Raw genomic sequence first — 8,991 nt, forward strand, 5'->3', positions numbered from 1 at the left:
TTGATCCCCAAGAAAACTTAGCTGCCAGTAGCAGTAACAAAATAGACCACAATACAATAGTAAAGTGGCACAGTATTATTACAATGAGGCATAGATAAAGTACAAATTATAATTAACTATATCTATAAAAGTAATAGAACACCTGAAATAAGATAACATAGAAAAACATAACTAATTACAAAAATGAAAGTATATAATTAAAATCTTTATACACATTTGCATTTAGCCCTGTTGATTACAAATAGGAAATAATAATAATTAAAAAAAAATAATTGCAGTGATGAATAAACAATGTGCAAGAGGTGCAGGTATATGACAATACTGAATAATCATGTAAATGTTGGTATTTAGTGTCCAGGGGTAAGAATGCAGACAATGCACAGGAGTGCGAGTAGTGAACATAAACAAACCTATGATTAAACATGGCTTAATATAATTTAATATCTTGATATGGATGAATCACTTTTTGTATTATTTCTGTTTCAGTAAGTAGAAATATTAACTAATGGTGTGAAGCTGGGTTCTACAACAATCTCAAAATACTAAAATAACAAATAAGCATATTACACCAACATACTTCTCAGCAAAAATATTTATTTAATTGCCAAAATATGCTCACATATATACTGTAGATCACTAAAACCTTAACACATTGACACAAAAGAAAATAAATGTATTGATAATGTTCCACAGCACACCGTACAATACCTCACAGCACACTGGTTAAAGAAGCTACAACTGTCCCTGTTGGAGCCATTTTTATCCATAGCAATTCTATACCTAGGTCACTTATGTTCCTAACCCACTAAATGTCTCCCTCATGTGTTGCATACCGGTCACTGCATCCAAGTTTTCAGGGTTATCGGGTCCTTGTAAGGGAATGAGGTAGACCTAGCTAGTGCCCAGTCAGAAGAGCAAACAGTTTTTCCACCGCAAGCTGTAATTAATTTGTTTATTTATTAGAGTTTTTTGATACTTTCATATGTTGTGCTTTGCTTAAATAAACATCAACTAAACATCAAGACAGCATCTGCGTGTGAACTGAAGTTTGGCTGGGACAGTCCCCCTGACACACAAAAACAGTCCTGGGAACAAAAATCTGGCCAGTCCACAGTGGAATAAAACCCCTCCGACACTCCTCGTTTGCCTCCTCCTTTGTAGCCGGGTGGACATGACTTGAAAAGGGTCTTGCAGGTGAAGCACTCAGAGATGGTGTAATTCACCCTGGATTCCTCTTCTGAAAACTTGTTCCAGTTGACAACACCTGTCACTAAGCAGGACACGGCAAAAATGGCAACTAATCGTTTAAATATTCATATTGTTTTTAAATTTCATTTCTAAAATCTATGTGCCAGGCACAGTATGGGCAAAACTTACCGTCACGCCAACTGTTTAAATCCTGGATGACCAACAATCGCCCTGAATCTACGGCATACATACATCCCCCTGACTCAGAACCACCTCCAGGAGGATCCTTTGTAAAATTTTTATTTGGGATCTATGGGAGACCGGGAGACGGACACACAGACAACAGAATGAGTTCTATAAATTACACTTTTTTGTCCTTCTGTTTCTCTGCATATGTAATCATCTTCCTTTCACTCTGTTTGAGTTGTTCAACAACACATTAATGACCATTATCCTGCAAGTTGTCCATCCTCTAAAAATATGAAATATTTAAAATATTTAATAGAAACCTGCAGGATTGTTGCATTCTCCTGTGAGTCCTCAGGTTCTCTTCCACCTGTATATACATTTGTGTGATAACATTTTTGTGAACAGTAAAACACCTCTCAATCACAACATGAAGATATCTAGTCAGGACTGCAGCTGTCAGGCAAATAAAAAGCAATCAGCACTGACTATGCCACATAAGCTCTGATCTAATCAAAGCATTGAATACATTATTTTACTCCACTGCGGGAATGAGTGAGAGGAAAGCCGCGGCGTTACCAGTGATAAGAAGCTGATTCTGAACTAAGTTCAGCGCGGTGTAGCGCATATTTAACCAGTGACATGTACACACAATAGTATATATTTAATCACCTATTAAATACATTATATTACTCACATTATCCTATTCCTTGGTTCCATATGAATTATTTCTTTACACCGTAGAACATAATTAGAGCAGAACACCTTATACTCAAATCTTTTTCTGTGGGTATCTGGTTTAGCATTTACTCAATAGCAACACCCATGCAGTCTGTTGTTAATCAGTTAGTTAGGTGTACCTAACAAAACATTGTCTGCATGAGTAGGAAGCAAATTTGTACATCACCTTATCTGAGAAAATGGATTGGTTGTAATCTATCACACTGTTCAAAATAATACAAAAAAAAAAAAAAAATCAGTGTATACGTGTGCAATCTGATTGTTCCTGGAGGTGCTGTTTCTTATAAGGAGGCTCATCACTTCCATCCTCTCCTTCAGATAACTTGCATCTTGGCCTTAATGCATCAAATCAAAAAGTAAAAATATAAAAAACAAACAAAAAACACACGCGCACACAAAAGAACCATTAAAATATATACACCTACATTTGCACAGCGAAGTTAGTCATCAGCAGAGTACACCACCATCGTCTGATGAAAGGCATGTCTTCCTGAAATAAACAAATAACCTTTTTTTGTCCAACTCAATAGACAGAATGTACTTTGAAAGAAAGTTACGATAATTAAACTGTAAAATCAAACTTCTGACCCAGAGCAATGTAAAGTTTATACTATCGGAAGTGAAAAGAAATAGTTTCAAATGAAAGGCTACAGAGATAATGAGCAACTTAAAAGCTGACATTAGTAAAAATCCTTTCTACCTACCATCAGCACATATATACCGCAGTTGTTGCCTCCTTTTTGTCTTGGGATTTCCTATTAGAATTATGCAATGTAACCATCACAGTTCGTCAGTTTTTAATGTAACCATCATAGTGCAATCCTCATTTTACCTCAAATGAATCTGCAGTTCTCTCAGTCCAAGTTTTGGCATCAATCATTTTTGCTATTTTTCTACAAACAATAAAAAAAAAAAAAAAAATACAATATTTTGCTCTGCACATATTAATATTTTAGTCTAGACAGGCAACATTTTCAATGATGAATAGGAGAATTTTTTTTTTTTAGTAACAGTTCTTAATATTATTAAGCTCTTAGTTCTTAATACTCCTGCTGTCACTGTGTCTTCAAAAACAATTGCTTGATCAGCAATGCAGAACACAGAATAAACAGAAAATTTATATGGAACATAAAAAAAGGAGGAAAAAAAAATAGATTACAGTTTAAAACTGAACTACTGTAATCTCAGAACAGATGCAGAACACTTGAGAGAACCTGAATGTGGCAATGTATTGTCCAAATGCAGACTGCTCAACAGGGTCAAGAAAATTCATTTCATTCCTTTGGTTTCAATATCTGTAAAATGTATATACATATTCTTCCATACAATTTTCACTTAATGTAACTGACACTACTGACCCAAAACATGCAGCATATAGCACACTGCAATAATTTGAGGAAGGCAGAATTAAAAGAAAGATGTTGCTACACTATGTCCTACACTGGCAATATGTACATGTGGATCTTTAATGGGGTCCAGGACATGTGTCAGCTAAAGAAGGTTACACAAATTCAAGTTATGCAAATACACATGTTGAATTTCTTTAAAACCAAATGATAAAAATAACAGAAAAATGCCATTTTCTGGTGATGTGGATGTAGTGGCTAAACCCATATTGGCAGCATATCCTGAGGTGCCCGAGAATTGGTACCTAAATTATAGACATACAGCGGTTTGGATGAGGGTGCTGAATAGCAAAAAGGTTTAGAGATCATCATTTTCAGTCACTTTATGATTTTCCACTTTTCCCCCCCTTCTACACCAAAATTCACCAGGTTGGGAGTTAGATGTAGTGTTAACAACCCTTCTTTGTTAAAAAAAAAATAGTAATTAAGTAATTAATCATACCAAAAATCCTCTTACCAGTGAACGTGTGTGCAGCAGTCACTGGAATTTTGACTGGATCCTTTTTTGTTTTTTTGTGTTGCACCTAAAAATCAAAAACAGATGATAAATTGATTAAACCACTGGATTAAAGTTTGAGGAAAGCTTTCATTTGAACACTTAAAGCAAGCACATACCATCACTTGAACTCTTACTCACTGATTAATCTTCCTTACATATGACTGCTTGGTCAAATGCATTTAAAGTGACATAGAAATGTCCCATTGCTTTTTGAATCTTTTCTGTTATCTGTTTGTTCAATAGTTGGTTCTTGTGATGGACAATATTTCTGATTAGGAAGATCTGCACACTTGGAGTCATCATATTTAAAAAAAAAATAGTTGTTCCAAAAACGTACAGGGCTACTGTTATGGTTTGTACAGAATGCAGACACGTACAGATACTGATAAAACAGTGTTTATTATAAAATAAACAGATGTAAAACGTAGTCGGTACAGAAAAACAGGTAATCACCATAAACAGGAGCAATGAAGACAAAACCATACCATAACCATGAAACAGTCCAGAGTTCATACACGAGAGATCCAATATCAGAGGTAATCCAAGAGGCAGTAGTGAAAACACAGTCCAGGTAATACACAAACAATCCAGTATCAGAGGCAAAGGCAAGAATCGGCGTCGAGAAAAACAAAAGCAAGGTCATACACAAAGTAAACTGAGACAAGAGATAAGTAACGCTTTGTACGAGGATAACCTACAATACGCGGCGTGGTAGTCTGTTTGGCGTGCACCTTTATAGTGCCAGTAATCAATATTCGGGACTTCCTGGAGGAAGCAGGTGAGGTGTCACGTGATCAGGTGTGTGCGTGATGTCAGCGGGTGGTGCATTCTGGGTAGTGTAGTTGTTGACCTGAGAACCTCCGTTAGAGCTGGGTGTGGAAGGGACAGAGGAGCTAACAGCGCCAGACGTGACAATAGTGTACAGAATTCATCTCTCAGCCAGTTTTATGTTTAAATTAACATTTGGCTAAATGTTTGTTTTTCATATTTGTGCTTATTTTGAATTTGGTCTTAAATTTAATTTAAAGGGGCATTAGAGAAGTATTAAAGTCTTCATTTTAACTTGTCTGAAGCAATAGGAACCCTGTATGAAAGTGAATAACCACCCATTTTGACAATTTTGGGCTGACTTGTCTGACAAGGGAATAACTGGGACTGAGATACAGCCCTGAAGTATATCGAGTCCAGATTAATGATCAAAATCATCCAGGAACATAAAAACAACAAGTTCATGTTAACATTAGTTTTTGCCTGAATGTTCATTGCCCAAACAGTACCAGACTTGTATGATCCTAATTGAGAGTCTAAAAGAAAATATGAAATCATTTTATTGGCTTAGTCTGGCTTTTGGTGGGTTAATATCTTTCACACAGAAACTAATTTAAATCTTCAAGGTTTCTCTTCATTTGAGATTAAATAAATGCCAGTTTGTTTGTTTTTCTTTCGTAGAAATGGACCATGAATATCATGGTTCATTGGAAGGGCTGTCTTTGGCTACAGCCATCTACTATTCTGCTAATTGCTGCATTCTAAAAAAATGTTTTATCTTTAAACAGGATATGGCTGAGGCTGCTACACTGAGTGCAATTGAAAAAACTACAGTGGGCGTCTACGTCACCAGAGAGACGCCAGGCAGTGACTCTTCTGATGTTGGCATCATCATTGAAGGTGTTGTGGTTCTTCAGGACCTTGGTAACGTGGCCCTTGCAGTAGCCATGTTGTTTGGACTTTTTTACTCCTTGAACATGAGATACCCATCACAACTACGCTTCACTTTTGAGGTGATTCAGAAGTTGGTAATGGAGTTGGATACGACTCAGCTCTCAAGAAAAGCTCAAAACTTAAAAACAAAACTGCTCCTGTAAGAAAAACTGTTGTGTACGTGATGTGGTCAGCTCCAGGTGAGAGGACCTTTAATCTCACACTTGCTCTCCGTTTTGGAGGTTGAATTTTCCGATGAACAATCAGCAAATCCGAGTTCACTGATTAACTTGCCATAAAATTAATTTTCTTTGGTTGTTTACATTTGAATAACACTACCTCCATGCTGTAAAATGCCTCTAAAATATTTCATATTTGTCTGAACGAAACTGCTGCTGTTAGGAAAATTTGCTCTTTTGTATGTGATGTGGTCAGCTCTATGTGAGAGTAAATCTAAGACTCAAACTTGCTCTCCTATGTTTTGGAGGTTGAATTTTTATTTTATTTTTTCCAAGGTGAATAAACGACTAACCACAACAAATCAGACTTCATAGTTAGGACCTTATATAAATGTATGAAAGAAATTGAAATCTCACATTTACAGTACTCTCCTGCTTTTTGGAGGTTTAATTTTCAGGGTGAACAATCAGCAACCCAAAACAAAAAAACTGTTTAATAAATTCACTGTTCAGATTTTATATATAAAAATACACATATATATATGTATATACATTTCTCTTGTGTTTAAATTAAATGATAAAGAACACTTGTTATAAAACAAGATTTTTATTACATTGTCTGATTCTGTTTCACATGTCAGCTCCAGGTGAGAGTTGTAAGTCTTAAACATGCTCTCCAATGTTTTGGAGGTTGATTGTTTTTTTTTTTTTCAGTTGAATAATCAGCTAACCACAACAAATCAAGTTCATTGTTGGGAACTTGTATTAAAGTTTATTCAACTCTGTAACTGCCATGTTGATGGGGCCATTCCTCCCCCTGCCTTTTCTTTTAAGTTTTCTTATAGTCAGCACTTTTCAATTTCAGTTCATATTTTTCTTTAAAAGTGAAGAGCTGTAGAGCCCATCAGGACCATGAGAACTGATATGTTTGGTTTAATTTATTTGGAGTAAAGAGTTTTGAACTTATGTCACAATATTGTTGCTATTTTGACCCTGTATTTCTGTTTATAAATAAAGGTGTTGACAAGCAACTGCTAATTTGTATTATTAACAGAGGTGAAATGGGTAATAGTTGTTTACGAAAGTTATCAGGGTGTTCCTAGTAGTGTTTATTTTTTTTTATTTTTTTTTTTTTGGCCCAACCACCACCCCCCCTCTTCGGAGGACAATTAATACTTTATTTTTATTTATTTATTTTATTTTTTATTATTATTAATTTTTTTTTTTTTTTTTTTTTTTTTTTATATATATATATATTTTGTGTGGATATAGTTGTGGGAGTTCAGGGTTGGAAGGATCGGAGTGTGAGGTACAGGAGGGGGGTACAAGAAGAAGAAAAAGAAAAGAAGAAGAAAAAAAAAAAAAAAAAAAAAAAAAAAAAAAAAAAAAAACTAAACAAAAAACAAACAAACAAACAAAAAAATAATAATAATAAAATAAAACAAACATAAAATAAACAAACATACATATATACACATACTCACATATCTAACTATACATATGCTTATACATATACACACATACATAAATATACATAGATATTAATACATACACATAAATACATACACACACACGCACAATTACTTCTATTCTATTGTTTTTTGCAAAAATATGTCATGTGTTACGGATTATGTCATGAAATGCCTACCACAATGGAGGCAAGAAACCGCCACCATGCCCCTGCGATCCAGAGGCAGATAGGGAAGAGCCCAGTGGACCCAGACCATCCACAGCCCATTAGGAGCCCAGAAGACCCGCGGCCACACATCCCGATGGTAACCATGTGCACACCCCAGATGAGGACGGGGGAGACTCCAGACGAAGCCCCCATGGCAAAGAGCAAGAGTCCAGAGAGCCAAAGGAAGCGAGCAGCCCACCCCCCGGCAGGCCAGCACCCCCTGCACGAGCCGAGCATGCGGCCCCCGAGATCCCAAGCACCCGGGAACAGCCCGACACCCGGCAGGCCCCCCCCTCCCACGCCAAGGGGGCCCAAGCCACCCCCAGGCCACGGCCACCAAGGGGGCGGGCCAGAGACCACATTAGGGCATCCGGCCACGCACCCATGGACCCACGGACGCCCACCCCCCCAGGAACGGCAGTGACGATCGGCGGAGAGCAGCGTGGAGCGGTAGGGAGGGCAAAAACCCGCCCTACGCAACCATGTCCCACAGGTGTCCATGCTCAGTCAGCCCCAAACCCAGGACCAACTGTTCACGCATACATGCACATTCACACACCCGTCACACACACATCCGTCACACATACACCCGTCGCACACGTGCACATTCACTCACAGACCAGTCACACACACCAGTCACGCACACCAGTCACGCACACCAGTCACGCACACCAGTCACACACACCAGTCACACACACCAGTCACACACACAGAACATACATAAACACCTAATGCGGGCATGCGGGCACCAGTACCGAGCCAGCGGCAACCTAGGGAAGCAGCCAGCCCGGCCCCGAACAACCACCCGACCCACACCCCAGGCAGGGTGCACGAAACCAGGGTGTGAGAAGACCTGACCCCCCTCCTTCCCCCACCCAGCATGTTGCAGTGATATGAATGTGTATAATGAGAAGAATGAATGAAAGCTACAGTGCTATTAAAATTGGAGGGACAGCTGTAATATGAGAACTGAATAACAGCACCCAACCACACTGCCCCCCCAAAGGCCCTCAATGTCTAAAATGCAAAAATAAAATTGAGGAGCAGGGAGCACCTGCCCCCCAAAACCCTATGTGTAATATGATGTGTGTAAGCTGTATGATGAGTTTGTATGTGTAATGCGATGTTAGACTGAGTAGGAGTCGGGGAAGGGCAGGAAAGGACCGAGGGGCAGAGGACTACCCCCCGGAGGAAGAGAGCCAACTACTGCTGGCTCACTAGGCACCCAGTTCCATGCACCCAACCGCAGTACAGGGAAGGCAAGTCCAGGGTGTAGAGCGGCTACGGCCCCAGGACACCGCCGCTCTGCAAGACAGCGCCCCCATCCCCACACTGCAATACAAAGTAGTGTTTATTGATAGTAATAGTTTATTTGAATGTTAATGTCTGCATTTTAAATCAGTCCGGTAATTG

At 38.5% G+C, this 8,991-nt stretch overlaps 1 long non-coding RNA gene across 1 annotated transcript; it reads right to left on the reverse strand.

Annotated features, from left to right (window-relative positions):
* Window positions 1-531: 531 nt before the first annotated feature.
* Window positions 532-4,046, reverse strand: LOC125795234 (uncharacterized). Its single transcript, XR_007434248.1, has 4 exons — window positions 3,979-4,046; window positions 2,541-2,605; window positions 1,378-2,450; window positions 532-1,270 (listed from the first exon to the last, which is right to left on the reverse strand). It is a non-coding gene; the product is annotated as an uncharacterized LOC125795234 (long non-coding RNA).
* Between the last annotated feature and the right edge of the window lie 4,945 nt (window positions 4,047-8,991).

The sequence above is a fragment of the Astyanax mexicanus genome, unplaced genomic scaffold, assembly GCF_023375975.1.
Source record: "Astyanax mexicanus isolate ESR-SI-001 unplaced genomic scaffold, AstMex3_surface scaffold_45, whole genome shotgun sequence".
Lineage (NCBI taxonomy): Eukaryota > Metazoa > Chordata > Actinopteri > Characiformes > Acestrorhamphidae > Astyanax > Astyanax mexicanus.